Source organism: Momordica charantia (assembly GCF_013281855.1).
Source record: "Momordica charantia cultivar OHB3-1 chromosome 8 unlocalized genomic scaffold, Mcharantia_2.0 BLBB01000008.1, whole genome shotgun sequence".
Lineage (NCBI taxonomy): Eukaryota > Viridiplantae > Streptophyta > Magnoliopsida > Cucurbitales > Cucurbitaceae > Momordica > Momordica charantia.
Genome location: NW_028275166.1, coordinates 11916705 through 11932812, shown reverse-complemented (window position 1 = coordinate 11932812; position 16108 = coordinate 11916705). Strand labels below are relative to the sequence as shown.

Sequence of the window (16108 nt, the reverse complement as noted above, 5' to 3'; positions counted from 1 at the left end):
AATTATTTACATTAGAAAAATCTTATATCAATTGACCACCATTCACAATTTAACCACTATTTATTCTTTTTTTTTTTTAAAAAAAATCAATCTTCACTCCTTGCTTTTTATTTTCTCTCATATTTGTGAAAAGAATGAATGATGGTGGAGCTTATCGATTAATATAATCAAGTTTTAATACTTTATTATCTAACTGTAATAACATTTTTTATTTGCCAAAATGAGCGTAGCTCGATAATTGACATATTCAACCAAGAGGTTGCGAGTTCGATCTCCCACCTCCACATGTTTGCACTAAAAAAATGTTTTTCTACTTAAAAAGAATAATTTCGTGTCATCCATAAACTTTTAATTCTGTGTCTAATAGATCTTTAACTTATAAGGCAATTTTTTAAAAAAGTTTAGGGACTTAATAGATACTTACAATTTTTTTTTGTTTTTTAAATTTAGGAACTTATTAAATACGATATCTAAAGTTTAGGATATATAGTAAACAATTTTAATAGTTTAGTGGTTTATTAGACAACTATAAAGTTCAAGGACCCCAATTTGAAAATTTAACCTTTAAACTTCCATTGAAACCTTAAAAAACCAAGGGTCCAGATTCGGTTTGATTTACTAAATCAGATGATTTATTGAATATCTGTCGGATTTTTTTTTTGAACTTTTTAAATTCTATGATCAAAATAGTGGAAATTCTGAAAAACAACCTAATGTTTTCACGGTTAGATTTTGAATTTGACACTTTAAAATGCATAATTTCATTAATAAAAGCTTCGATAAATAACTATTTCATATTATAAACTCATTTCATTTTTTTTGGTTAAAATTAAAATATTCTAAAATATAATATAGGTAAATTATATAGTATTGTAAAATAATAATTCTACAAAATTTATAAAAATTTTATGATTTTAAATTGAACTAAATATTTAGTTGGTAACTTCCAATAGTTTACAACTATATAACTAAATATATGTTAGAAATAGGATTTCATTTTCATTTACTGAACAATTTTTAAATTGAGATTCAATTTTCAAATTTGATACTAAACATATATCCGAAAATATTGAAAGCAAAAAATAAAACTCTATATTTCGTTAAGTCGTTGTTTCCAAATTTTTGTTTTCAAATAAACAAATACAATGTACCATAAATTATTCAAATAAAAGAATAAAGACTAGGACTTTGTAGAAACAAAAGCTTACGACTTAATGAGGGGTGAAGTCATAAATTTGTGTAGAGATAAGTTTTTTTTATTATTTTTATTTTTTACAAATAGGATGGATTAGTACTAATGACCTTTTGATTATCATTTACCGCTAAGCTAAGTTCACGTTAACGAGAGTAAAGTTTTAAATTCTAACGTTTCTGATTTTTAATCTTCCAATTTTAAAATCTTAAGATTAGAAATTAAAGAGAAAATCTTCAATATGCGATTAAAAGAAGAGAGAAAAACTTCAAATCTTAAGATTTTGTATAATCATTGAATACCATTTGGATTCATTTACTTTAGTTCATATACTTCCAATTCATTTTAGTTACCGTATTATTAATTTTGTTAATTTTAGTTATTATACTTTTAAAATGTCCACTTTGATCTCTATACTTCTAAAAAGTGACAATTTTAGTCAAAATATAATGTTAAAATTATGATAAAAGAAATAGGATCAAAATGAACAATGAAAAGATCAAAATTGATATTTTAAAAATATATAGACTAAAATAAACAAAATTTAAATTACAGAAATCAATATGAATGTTTTGAGAGTAAACGAACCAAAACTGAAAATACAAATACAGTAACAAAAAATAGTATTTAAAACTTTTTTCCCACCAAATAATATATATTTCAATAAGAAATTATTATAAATTTGATATATTTAAATAATAATATAATCGAATATATAAATCATAGATTGTTTAGTAATGGACGTTTCTTTGGTTATTTATTTATTTTTTGGATGGTTGACTTTCTATTCATAGATTCTATCTAGGCCGTTAAACTGAAAGAGGGAATCAGAGATTTGAACACGTGGCTATTTTGTATCAAGGTTCCATAACTTGGTGTCGGATCTAGAGAAGTCAAAATATTTAAAGTACTAAAGATGTACGGTCCAGATTACCCTCCAGCTCCTGCGTGGCACATGAAGAATCTTTTTTCTTTTTCCTTTTCTCTTTTAAATATTTATGGATAACAAATTATTTATTTATTTATTTTGAAATAAAAATTTATTAATCACAATAGTGATAGTTATTTTCTAATAATCGGCTTTGGGTTATACTTGGGGAAGGTTCATACGGATTGCTAGGTCATGAAGAAAGAAAAAAAGAAGATAAAATTATAAAATTTATTAGGTCACTCTTTTATAAATTTCACTTATAATATTTATTAATTTCTATAAATTATTTTGTTTGTTTAATTAAATTATGAAATTTAAATCAAATATACGAAATTGAAAAGTAGGATTATTAAATGCTCACACCACCCTACGCTTTACATTCAACGTGCTCTGATTTTGACTTAAGCATTGAAGTCTGTGTGGCAAGAGCCACACCGGTATTTACTATTCTGTTTTGCAGGTCTTGTCGATCTTTTTTATTCTAGAAGATTGGTGCGAATTTGGTGGAATCCCATGAGACCAAATTTCTGCATCAACAATTGGCGCTGTCTGTGGGGACGACTAAGATCTAAAACTCAAGACGATTGACGACAAATTGACCGAGAACTACTTAGATCCAAGGAGATCTCGAGAGAAACGAATTGACATGTATTCTGGAGGCAGACAACGATGAATGTCATACGACTCGGGGGCTTCCCCTACCTAAGGTAGCCGAGAAAAAAAAAACAAATCAATGAGTTCTGAGACAGGACCCACAACGAACGAATCAACAAATCCCAGGACAGATCCTGGATGAGATAAATTGACGGATTCCAAAACAGACTCTGGGATAAACGAGTCAACAAATCCCAAAAAAGAAAGAGCAACTGATTAATATACGGAGTTTCTACTTCAGATGGTAAGTTTTCTGTGTAATTCTGGTTGTTTATGATTACAAATGTTTAAGTTTAATTTTATGGTAACCGCATATTTAGTAGATCACATAATTTAGTACTGATTTTTTGGTAACTACATGTTTGTTTATGCAAGGGTTTGCACAACGTCTATCCAGCTCAAACCTGGTCCTTGCTCTGACTCGAAACGCGAAGGGAAGACCTGCAAAAGAGGACAAAATCTCCGACGCTCAAGTTAATAGGCAGCTCAGACTCAATATTAAGTTCGAGGAGAAATTCCATACCTGATGGTGAAATGAAACCCTCTATTTATAAGTTTATGTTCCAACAAGGGTTACGACAGGCGGTTACCTTGGTCGGATTTGAGGTCGGATGTGTCGGGTTCGAGCAGGTCGACCTCGGACACATTCCTGGAAATGTCGAGTGAATTCTTTAATAGGAAGTGGTGAATGTCTCATCTCGGAAGGATCCGAGATGGAGCTCTGTAAGCTTACTCCTCTAATTCTTCTGTGGACGACGAATCTCCGTCCTCCACATGGCGAAAGGATAATTCTTGTTGTTTATGATTACAAGAGTTTAGGTTTAATTTTATGGTAACAGCATATTTAGTAGATCGCATAATTTAGTACTGATTGTTTAGTAACTACATGTTGATATTATGTTTCCAAAGATCCTTACTCGTTTGTGATTTAAAAAAAGTTCTTAACATTTGAAATTTAATTAATTACGTATTACTTGAGAAATTATCTCTTTATATATTATGAATAAGACTTTTTACATCTAAAATATAATTACATATTTCCTACTTGAGCGTTTATCTTTTACTTCAAATGAAAATTCTTCGAGTGAGGGCATGAGTAAGTAAATCAGCTGGTCAAGGAAAGTAGAATTATTAAGATAAACAAGAGAACAAAAATAAAAAGAAGGAATAAAATATAAATTTGAAAAGAATTAAAAAAATAGAAGCCTTACAAATCAGAAGACGAGATCCATAGAGGAAGCACGAAAAAAAGAAAAATTAAAATCAGGCTGAAATTTTTCTTAAAATTAGGATTGGGTAAATGGAACATTGAAAATTTACACAAATCAAAAGTGTGACCCTTTTTTTTTTTTTTTTTCCTTCTTCTTCTTCTTCTAAGTTAAGTGACTTCTTTAATTAAAAGATAAATATATATTTGTTGTTTGGAATTTATTATAATTTCTAAATAAACTAAAGGTTAAAATACTAGTTTGGTTCCTGTAATTTCAACTTTGTTTAATTTTGGTTTCTATACTTTCAAAATATTCATTTTAGTCTCTGTACTTTTAATGTTGGTTTATTTTAGTTTCTGTACTTTCAAAATCTTAATTTTGATCCGTGTACTTTTAAAAATTGACAATTTTGGTCCCTTAATTTTATTCTCAATCTCATTTTTTCTATCACAATTTCAACATAACACTAAAATCAATATATTTATAAAATGTAAAGAATACTTTATACTAAAGAGTCTTCATTATATGTCAAATTTGTGTTAAAATGTTGCAAATAGGAAATAAAATGATCCATTTTTAAAAGTATAAGCTCAAAATGAACATTAAGTACAAAGACTAAAATGAACAAAAGTTTAAAGTATAGGGATCATAATGAAAATTTTCAAAATATAAAGATTAAAATGAATCAAAATTGAAAAGTACAGTGACTAAAATAGTATTTAAACTAAATGAGTACTGTATAAAAAAAATAACAAACAAAGAAAATTACCAAAAATGACGTGGAGGGGCTATACACTCAAAGTTTGTTACAAAGAGAAGAGTTAAAAATTGATGAAAGAGAAGTGGGAGGAGTTCGAAAAGGAGTAAATGGCAAAATTCATAATCAACAATTAAGAAAAAAAAAAATTCCAACATGAAGTAATGCTTTTCTATACATGAAGTTTTTGAAAAAAAATAAAAATAAAAACTAATAATATTTGTATAAATACATATTTAGTTTGTGTCATTTAATATAATTTTTGAATTATAAATTTTGTTTTTAAGCATTTTAAATACGTTATATGGACCAAATTTATAATTTAACATTGTTATAGGTAAAAATTGACAAGACGTGTGTGGGCACACTCTCGGGGGCCACGAGTAATGGGGCCCAATCCTAGCTCCATGGGCCTGAAGGGGAGGAAGACCACGTACCCAGCAACGAGCATTGCAGCTTGTTCCCTATATGAGGCAGAGTGAAGCCAGCGAAATATCTACTGATATTGAGCAAGAGTACATTTTGAACGTTAGAATATCCTTAATGCTGGTTAAGGATCTTCTGTTTGATGGTACGACCCGAATCTTTCCTATATAGGAGGAGTCAAAACCCTTATCAAAGGTACACAATATTTTGAACCCAACCTCTGACTCTCCTGTAAACTCTTTAGAATTGAGTACTGACTTAAGTTTTGGAGTGTACTAGACAGAACACCACACCGAGTTTACAGATTATGCACACGTGGAAGACATGACCACGTCATCGTTGGCTTGCCACATCAGCAGACCAGATTTTGGCACCCGCAAACATATTGTTTTCAACAGTCTAAATATAGGGTTGAAAATTTATTATTTCAAATATCTTAGTTATTAAAAGTGTGTGTTTTGTCTCCCTTCTGATGCAGGTACTTACTTTACATGCTAATCAAGCATCTCTCTGCCATCTCGTTGGGAAGCAAAGGAATAATTTGCTTCATGAACAAGAGTAGTACAACCCCAATTTTATCACATGGGCTTCCATTATTGAAAAATTGATTAGCTTTCACGGCTACAAATTTGAGATTCCATGACGCTCAGAAATGTTACGACGAAAAGATATTGTGACATTTTTTTAGCATCATTATATTCTTCGTCGGAAAAATATTATTCATGATGGTGATCCAGAAACGTTATGATTTATTAATTACGACAGTAAAAATATAACGAAAAATAATTTAATGCTAATTAATAAATATCACGCAAACTCATTTGAAGATAGTTAATAATTGTCAAGAAAAAGTCAATAAAATTAATACATCCTCAAGATAAGTGTAATATTATCAACATGAGTATAACTTAATGGTAATTGACATTTAGGTCTTCTCTTGAGGGGAGAGGTTCAAATCCCCACACTCCAATTTGTGTACTAAAAATAATGACAAATGTAATAACGACAATCTCTTAACAAACATTTACGTTGATAGTTTCCTACAATCACAAAAACTTTATTTGTTGATCTTATAAATTGGCAACAGTTTGTTTCTTGTATCTTATTTTTTGTTTCTCGTTTTCTCTTTAGAAATATAACTACATTTGGTTATTTCTTGTTCTTTTTTATTGAGAAAAGAAATAAAAACATGTTTGACAACTTTTTCTTCTTTCGCATTTTCTAAAATTTTAAATTTAATAAAATAATTTTTTATATGAAAATTACTCTTTTAAATTAAGTATTCAATTCTTTTTATCTTATATTAATTTTTAAAAATATTTATCATACATTTTATGAGTCAAGAATGATAAAATAATGCTTTTATTTATGTTTTGGAAAAGAAATTGAAAATTGGAAACTAGAAATGGGAACAAGAAACAAAAAACAAGAAACTTTGGGCCCGTTTGTTAAGATTGTCCGTTTCTTGTTTGTCGTTTCCAATTTTCTTAAGAAATCTAAACATTTTGCAACTAACTATGTTGTTGTTTCTATTTTTTTGACATCATTCTCAAGGTTGTATAGAATTTTTGGAAACAACCAAAACAAGTTTCTTTGGACTTGTTTGGTAATGTTCTTGTTTCTGTTTCTTCATTTTTAATGAAGAAAAATGAATTGCATGACTTTAACATCCAAGAATTCAAGTATGATACACCATCTTTTTATTTATGTTTTGAAACAAATTAGAAATGGGAACGAAGATAAAAGAAACTTATTTTGATTGTTTCCAAAATTTCTATATAATTTTGAGTATGTTCCCCAAAAATGAGAAACAAGAAACATAGTTAGTTGTAGAATGACTTAAATTTCTTAAGAAAATTGAAAATGAGAGACAAGAAACGGAAATATTACCAACCAAGTCTTTTTTTTTTCCATTTCCAATTTGTTTCAAAACATGAATAAAAAGATTGTTTTATCATGTATTTGAATTCATGAATGTTGAGACCATGGAATTCATTTTCCTTTATTAAAAATGAAAAAACAAAAACAAGAAATAAGAACGTTACTAAATGAGTCATTTATTTTTTTGTTTCCAAAATTGTATTTTAGAAACGTTTTTCAAAAGTGAGAAATGAGAAACAACAAGTTAAGTTTCTCATAAGCTATAAATGAGAAACAAAAAATACAAGAGAAACATGAACCTTAACAAACGAGTCTAAAATTATTTTCAAATATTTACCTAACTAAATTTTAAATTATACTAATAGTAAGGAGTAAGGACCTAGTTAAAAAAATTCAAGAATTACATTAGAAAATGTAAAAACTTTGATAAATATGATATTTTAGGTTAAAAACTCGTTTCATTTTTTGTTAAAATATCTCCTGAGGATGGTACGTCACCGTGAAATGAACCCCGATTATAGGGATCAACCGTGTAAGCCATACAACATCGATTCCAAAAAGTAAAAAAGGGACCTAGTTCAACTTCAAAATGCAAAATTACATGAGAAAATCATAATATAAACTCTTTTTACTTTTTTTTTAAGTTTTAAAATGTAGTTGTACTAAAAAAGAAAAAAGTTTTAAAATGTAAAAGGTAAAATATAATATATTATAAATTATATAATACTGTAAAATAATAAATTCTACAAAATTTATAGCATAAGTTAATAAATTAATTAATATTATTTTAGATTTAACTAAATATTTAGTTGGTAAATACCCTATTTAATTTACAAATATATTACTAAAATCAATTTTTAAATTGAGTACTTTTCAATATGATTGAAAGCATGATGTGTTTATCACTAATTCTCATCTTCAAATTTATGTTTTACGGATATTTTTTGGTTAAGTTTATATTAAAGAAAAAACAAGGATTGAAAAAGGCATTTTCTTTTACACAAGATTGAAAAAAGGCCTCGGCACTATACCTCATAAAGGGGAAAGAAAGAAAAAAAAAATTGACAGCATTTTCTTGCAGATTTAGATCAAGTTGCTAAAACCCAAATCATCATGAACTAGAATTAATTAAGAGAAAATGAGTTCAAATCTCATGATAATCATCTATCTTAAGAATTAGTAAGTTGATCCAACGTATCTCATTAATATTTTTAATGTTAATGTCGATATCAATGGATATTTTGAGAAATATTATATAAATAAAAAATTTATAATAAATATTTAATTAACATATAAATATTCTTTTAAAATAAATTAAAAGTCATTAGTATTAATATTATGTTCATGTTAATGTTAGTGATATTTTATTGTATGTTTTATTTTTTTTCCTATTCTACGAGAATGTTGATTCATTTTTCATGGCAATACTAAACCTGAAAATGTTTAATAGTTTTATTATCGTAAAGGACAGAAAAAAGAGAAAAAAAAAAAGCTGACAGCATTTTCTTGGAGATTTAAACCAAGTTGCTGAAAAATAAATAACCCCATAAATTGAAATGATTTATTAAAAAATATATCTATTGAATTAATAATATTATTAGGTGGCAGTACATGCTACTGGGCACCAACTAAGTTTGGAAGTGGTACTCTGACTTTTGGAATAATATTAAATTATTTTTCCCACATTAAATAGTTCTTGCTTGGTCATATCATTTTATGATCTGTGTATCCAATCCATTAATTAATTTGTAACTTGTCAACAATCTTAGGTTGGAAAAAATATAGGTGTGATTCAGATTTCTCTGAGATAGATTTGTGTTTGGATACTATCGTTTGGAAATTAACAGAAGTTGACATTGTTAAAAGAACGAGAGGACAATGATCTCACACGTGAGAGTTTGTTTGAGGGTGTGTGTCGAATTCTTACAAAGATCTGTGAGGGAGAGACGACTTACCTTCACTAAGACTACTCTTTTCCTTATATATAAAGAGATGGTAAGTTTGTGAATGAGATAATGGATATAGGAGACGGCGTGTCCTGTCTGGATTTGGTGGGACCACCGACAACCTCTCTCCTCCCTTATGTATTACGAATGAGAATATATCAATATTGTGGGTGATCCTTTGAAGCATATCGCAGTTTAGTTACAAGGTGTCAGCATCCTGTTGACTGTCCTCTATACTGGATCTTCAGTTTAGTTCACAGCTTCGTTGCTGTTGCACTCGAGTTTGGGCCAATGCACTTTATTTTTCATGATTTTTCTTCTTCAACTAATGCACGTGGTTGGACAGGCCTTCGACGTGCATTTCAATTTTACTCGATAACAAAAACTATCCAAACGAATTAGATATGAATAATATGAATTTAAATTTGTAGCAAGAATGATATCAAGTTGGGTTGGAGCTACCTTAATTATCCCCAACCCCACAGAATTTCAATCCTTACCTCTCTCATTCCTCGATTTGGAATAATGAGGAGTGATTGAAAAATTCTTAGTTTTTTTTTTTCATTTTAAAATTAAAAATAAATAAATATATAAAAATATACATTAAGTTAAAACTTAAAGAAAATTATTTATTTTTGATAATGGATTTCATAAAAGTATTTGATACATTCCTTTTTATTAAATTTCGAATAAAATATTAATAAAACATTTAAAAAATTAAAATTTTGAAGATGGTGATGGGGTAGAGAAAATCTTTTTCTCATGCTCAAATAAAATGGATATCAATTTTTGACCCTCTGTAGAGTGAGTTTGCACAGAAATCATGAATAGCTGAATTTAGATGTATAAAAAAGAACTATATTGTTACATAGTATTGAATTATTATCAATTTGAAAGTAGAGAAATTAAATGGTTGAGAAACTAAATTTTTACTTTAACAAAGACAAAAATATTTTTTAATCTTAATTTAATATTTATGGTCTTTTAACCATCCTTTAACAAAATATTTGTAACATATTTAATAAAGTGCTAACATGATATATATAATCATTATATTAAATTTTACCAAATTGGCATGATGTGACAACTCGTTGGAGACTAATTATTAATTAATATTTATTGAAAGCCAAAAATTCAGAAAGCACTTAAAAGTTGGTGTCTACTTTGATACAAAAAAAAAAAAAAGAAAAAAAGAAAAATGGTAATATCTATTGCATAATATTTTGAGTGGTTGTTTATAAAATATGATTCCATAAAGGATATGAAAAAAACACATTTCAAATTCAACTTGGTTTTTCCCTTTGATGAAAAGGCATGTATGGGGAATGAATCAAAAGCATTTCTCTTTTGTAAGTGGGAGAAAAGGCAAAAATGAGAACATGGGATTATCAAATTTAATTTATTTACACAAAAAAAAAAAAAATTAAATGTTTTACAAAAATTATTCAATTGTGGACCTCCAAAGTCAAAAAACAGAAAAGAAAGAATCAAATCATAAAGACATTGTTTCATGAGGATTGGTTTCACCTCTTCCAAAAAGATAAGAAAACAACCCTAATAATCTTTTTAAAGATTAAAAGAAAAGTTTGATTGGTTGCTTTCTTGGCTAAAATAGAATAAATCGAACCCTCATCTCAATTTTTTTAAAAAGATATTATCTCAACTTACTCCCGAACCTTGTAAAGTGATAAAAATCTTGGAGTTCGTTTGGCAATGTTCTTCTCATAAAACTATATTTGACAATTATTTCTTGTTTCTTGTTTATTTTTTTTATTAAAAAAGAAACAGAATTATATTGGGTAATAATTTCTTATTTTTCGTAATCTAAAATTTTTAATTAAAAAGGAAGTAAAATATTTATCTGAAAATCAAAATTTTGAATTAAATATTCAAAAATTTATATTATATTTATTATGCAATTTGTGAATCAATAATGATAAAATAAATGCTTTTATTTATGTTTTGGAAAAAACTAGAAACAAGAACAAGAAACAAAAACTTTAATGTGTTTCCAAAATTTAAATTTTGGAAACACATTAAAGTTTTTGTTTCTTGTTCTTGTTTCTAGTTAACAATTTTGAAAACGTCGGTCAAAAATAAGAAATGAGAAATAGGAATAGTTATCAATTGTTGTATTTCTAAAAAAATTGGAAACAAGAAACAAAAAACAAAAAATGAGAAATGAAGGTTTCGTTTGATAATTTATTATTTATGTTATCTCATTTTTAATAAAGAAAAATAGAATTGTATGCCCAGTACCCATGAGTTAAAAAAATGATAAAACAATATTTTTATTTATGTTTTAGAATAAATTGGAAACTAGAATAATAAATCAAAACACTCGTTTTTGTTGTTTTCAAAATTTTTATACAATTTTAAATAATATTTAAAGAAAAAGAAAAAAAGAAACAAAAATATAAATAGTTTCTAAATACATAGATTTCTTAATAAAATTAGAAACCACAAAGAAGACACGTGAACATTACCTAAATGAGTTGATAATGTTATCAAACAAGTTCGCAGTTAACCAAACTTTATAGTTAAATTTTAATGTTGTTGAGAAATGATTATTTTAGAAAAGAAAAAGGTTTGATATTTACTTAGTCCAAAAATTTCTTGAACTTTAAATGTTTTAATGAAAATTTTCAGTACTTGACGTATGTTTGGTATAATAGGGCTCAATAGGTACACAAAATATATAACTAGCAAAATTAAAATTGAACTAAATCTTGATTAAAGTTAATTATTATTATTAATATATAGTTTGGTTTGATTTGCTATATATAAACTTATCGAAGAAACTAATTTTAATCTCTCTTGAATAAATAACAAGATCCTATAATAAAAAGAAATAAATAGAAATAAATTTCTAAAATAGATAGTGTGTACAAATATATACATATTTTCGTTGATCTTAGAAAAGATAAATTATGGTGACTTTAAAAATATATAGATCAACTAATGTCAGAAAATAACTGAAAATTTAAAATAAAACATATTAAAAATTATTGCAAGAACATATCATTCTCTCCCTAATCTCAATTACACAGCCAACTAAAGCTAGTATACTAAACTTAAACTGTTTCAATTGGGATGAATAAAATCTAAAGTTGCCAAACCGAGTATAGCTCAAGTGGTTAAGACATCTAGAGAACTTCTATTCTAATATTTTGCCAAATACTCTACACTTGACTCGACTACACATTATGCTCTTTAGACTGCCGTTAAAGAACCACGTCTAAATTAAACGTTCTTTTAGAATATGAAATAAAAGACAATTACATGTACTAATTAGTTTAGTTGTGTACAACCTTAATGATACTAAATTAAGGCTGTGATAAAATGTACCAATAATAGTTTGGATGATTTCATAATGAGACCAAATAGTTTTTATATCTTATGAAAAGACGATTTAGACAGAAGAGTTACGGGGAGGGTTTGAATTCCTTAGCTATTAAGGGATAAAAATGAGAGTCCAAAGGATTATAACTTTGTGGCTTTTAAGAAAATTAAAGGTGAAACATGAGAAAGTATAGTGCATTAAGGTAACCACTAATGCATTGGAGAGGAAAAAAGCCCCAAAAGGAGAATGCAAATACACTTTTGTTGTGTAATATTTATAAATATAGCAAATTTTTAAAACTAGTAAATCAACGCTACTCCAAGTTCGCTATCTGGCTTTACTTTTGGTTTCACTCAAAAGATTTCATACTAATCGAGATAATTATCTTTATCTATATATACTATGGATCACTCTCTTCTCTATCCAATGTGAGACTTTGTTTTCACTCTTCGTAAACCCAACAATCCTCCCCTCGAACAAATTACTACCGAGCCTCTCTCCCTCAAGTAGTTATCCATTTCGTTCGCTCTCGGACCAAAATGAGAGCCTTGCTCTTATTCAAAGCTTTAGGCACACCCGAATAGAAAACAACCACGGATCACACGATGAATACATCTTCTGAGGCTCACCACTTATTTGCTTGGCACTTGAGGATTTCACCACATTGTTAGGTTTAGACGATGATTCTGATACCAAGACAAAGTTATCCAAGTATCCTCAGTATCCCCACAATAATACGATATTATCCGCTTTTTTGCTTCGCATTTATGCGATACGGTATCAAAGCAGAATTTTTTTTTTGGCTTGATGTGATTTTCTTATTTTCTCGATTAATTGCCATTCTTTACAATCATCTTTGTAAAATAATTCTCTCCCAATCCTCGAGAAATTGTTCTCCATGGCCGATCAAAATACTTTTACACCAAATACGAATGCGGAGATTCCAAGTCTGATTGCGACGTATCCAAATTCGAATACACTGATTCAGAATACGGTGGCAATTGAATCTCAACTTAATCCTTATCTGATTCATCATTCACTTGCTCCTACTACCGTGTTAGTTACTCAACAATTGATCAGATCGAGCAATTATAATTCGTGGTGTAGTTCTATGATGACAACACTTTCTGGAAAAAAACAAAGCAGGAATTGTCGATGACTCTATCAAGAGGCCTGAAGGAAATTTACTTGCAGCATGGAAGTGCAATAATGATATTGTAACTTCATGGATTATTAATTCAGTTTCTAAGGAAATTGCAGCATGAATAGTTTACACCAAGTCAGCTAAAAATATATGTGATGAACTGAAGAAAAGGTTTCAGCAGAGTAATGATCCACAAATATTTCAGCTTTGAAAAGAATTGGTGACCACAGTGAAAGGTAATATGTCAATGAAACGTATGACACAAAATTAAAGACAATTTGACAGGAACTCGTCCATTGGTGAGCTGTAATTGTAAAGGATTAAAGCCTCTTCTGGATTATCTCCTTTCAAATATGTGATGATTTTTCTCATGGACTTAAATGAGAGCTACGTAACTGTTGAGCTCAAATCTTGCTTATATGGATATACTATTCCTCCAATAAACAAGGTCTTCACCAAATACTATTGGTTCCAAGCAGATTACTAAATCAAAAGAATTTTCAGCCTTTGTGTGTCCGACCATAACTGATATTTGGCATAAGAGTTCGGGGTATCCATCTTCTGCTAGGCTTGCTCTCCTTAAGCTACCTTTGCAGCTTTCTAATAATTCATTTTCTACTATTTGTCATATATGTCTATGTCCATTGGCTAAGCAGCATCGCCTTTCATTTACTGCTAATAACCATGTTTCTGATGCTATTTTTGACTTGATACACTATGATGTTTGTGGTCCTTTTAATACCTCCACTGCTGCTGGATATACATATTTCTTAACCTTGGTTGACGATTGCTCTTGGTTTACTTGGTATATCTCATGCCACAAAAATCTGATGCTTTAACTATAATACCTCGATTTTTTAAGCTCGTTGAAACACAGTTCTCCAAAGTGATTAAAAGTTTTCGTTCTGATAATGCCTCAGATCTTCGTTTTACTGAATTTTTTTTGCATCTAAAGAGACTCTACATCAATTTTCTTGTGTTAATCGACCACAACAAAATTATGTCGTCGAACGTAAGCATCAACATCTTCTCAATGTTGCTCGAGCTCTCTTTTTTCAATCCAATGTCCCTTTATCTTTTTGGGGCGATTGTGTTCTTACTATAGCATATTTGGTTAATCGCACTCCTATGTCATTGCAGGCTAATTATACATCTCCTTATGCTGTTTTATTTGGCCGAGACTTTGATTATACTTCTCTCCGAGTTTTTGGGTGCATTGCTTATGCTTGCACATTACCTTTACATCATACAAAATTTGATCAAAGAGGTCGTCCATGCATTTTTTTGGTTATCCAGTTGGCATTAAAGGCTACAGATTATATGATATTACTAAGAAACAGATATTTGTTTCTTGGGATGTCATCTTCTTTGAACATTTGTTTCTATTTCATACTTTGAATTCTACTGCATGCTGAACCTATTATTGCTGATTTTTTTATCCAATTTTGTTTTACCCACTGTATCATCAGACTTGCTTTCTAATGGTCCTTCATTGGGTGATCAGTTTTTTCCAGCAGATATTAACCCTTCTGATGGTGTTTTTTCCCCACCTACAGCTGATATTTCTTCTGAGTTACAACCTAATATGCCTACTGATATGCATAATGTGTCCAAATATACTGCTCATCCTATGCCTACTAACACACGTGATGTGCCCTCTGTCGTGTTTTCTGATGTGAATACTACATCTGCTGCTATGCCTACTGATGTGCCTCTGGATGTTATGAATTAGTCTACTGCACCCTTATCTCACTTGCAATATGATTTTTTGACTGGACCAACTGATTATTTTCATACTGATGTCCCTGACACATCTTCACAACGTACACGATACCCTCCTTCGTACTTGAAGGATTTTCACTGCAACCTTCTTAGGGAAAAGTCTTCTTTTGAATTCCCGATTTCACATTCTGGTGCTCCTTATTCGAAGAATTTTGTGTCTTATAACAATCTTTCTTCTACTCATCGACGATATGTTCTTAATATCTCCATTGAATTTGAACCAGTCTATTTTCATCAGGCTGTCAAATTTCCACAATGGAGGAAGGGCATGGATGATGAAATTGCTGCCATGGAGCAAACAAACACTTGGTCTATCGTTCCTCTCCCTTTTGGTCAACATGCAATTGGGATGCAAATGAGTGTATCGTGTCAAATACAAAGCTGATGACACTATGGATCGTTACAAGGTAAGGTTGGTGGCTAAAGGCTACAATCAACAAGAAGATATTGATTTTATAGACACATTCTCGCTTGTTGCCAAGATGGTAACTGTCAAAGTTTTGTTAACACTGTATGCATCTTATGGTTGACCTCTTGCTTAAATGGATGTTAATAACGCTTTTCTGAATGGAGATTTATTTGAGGAAGTATATATGTCATTACCTCTAGGGTATAAATCTCATGTTTCTACATCAAGGCAGTCTTTTGTTTGCAAATTTAACCGATCAATTTATGATTTAAAGTAATCTTATAGTCAATGGTTCACAAAGTTTTCTCACGCCCTTGATTTCTCATGATTTCATCCAATCTAAGGTTGACTATTCATTATTTACTCGTGGTCATGGTTCCTCATTCGTTGCATTATTAGTCTATGTTGACGGTATCATCATAACTGGTCCCA

General features: G+C 29.3%; 1 long non-coding RNA gene across 1 annotated transcript; it reads left to right on the top strand.

Annotated features, from left to right (window-relative positions):
- Positions 1 to 13732: 13732 nt before the first annotated feature.
- Positions 13733 to 15854, top strand: LOC148209521 (uncharacterized). Its single transcript, XR_015792684.1, has 2 exons — positions 13733 to 14035; positions 15506 to 15854. It is a non-coding gene; the product is annotated as an uncharacterized LOC148209521 (long non-coding RNA).
- Positions 15855 to 16108: the final 254 nt, after the last annotated feature.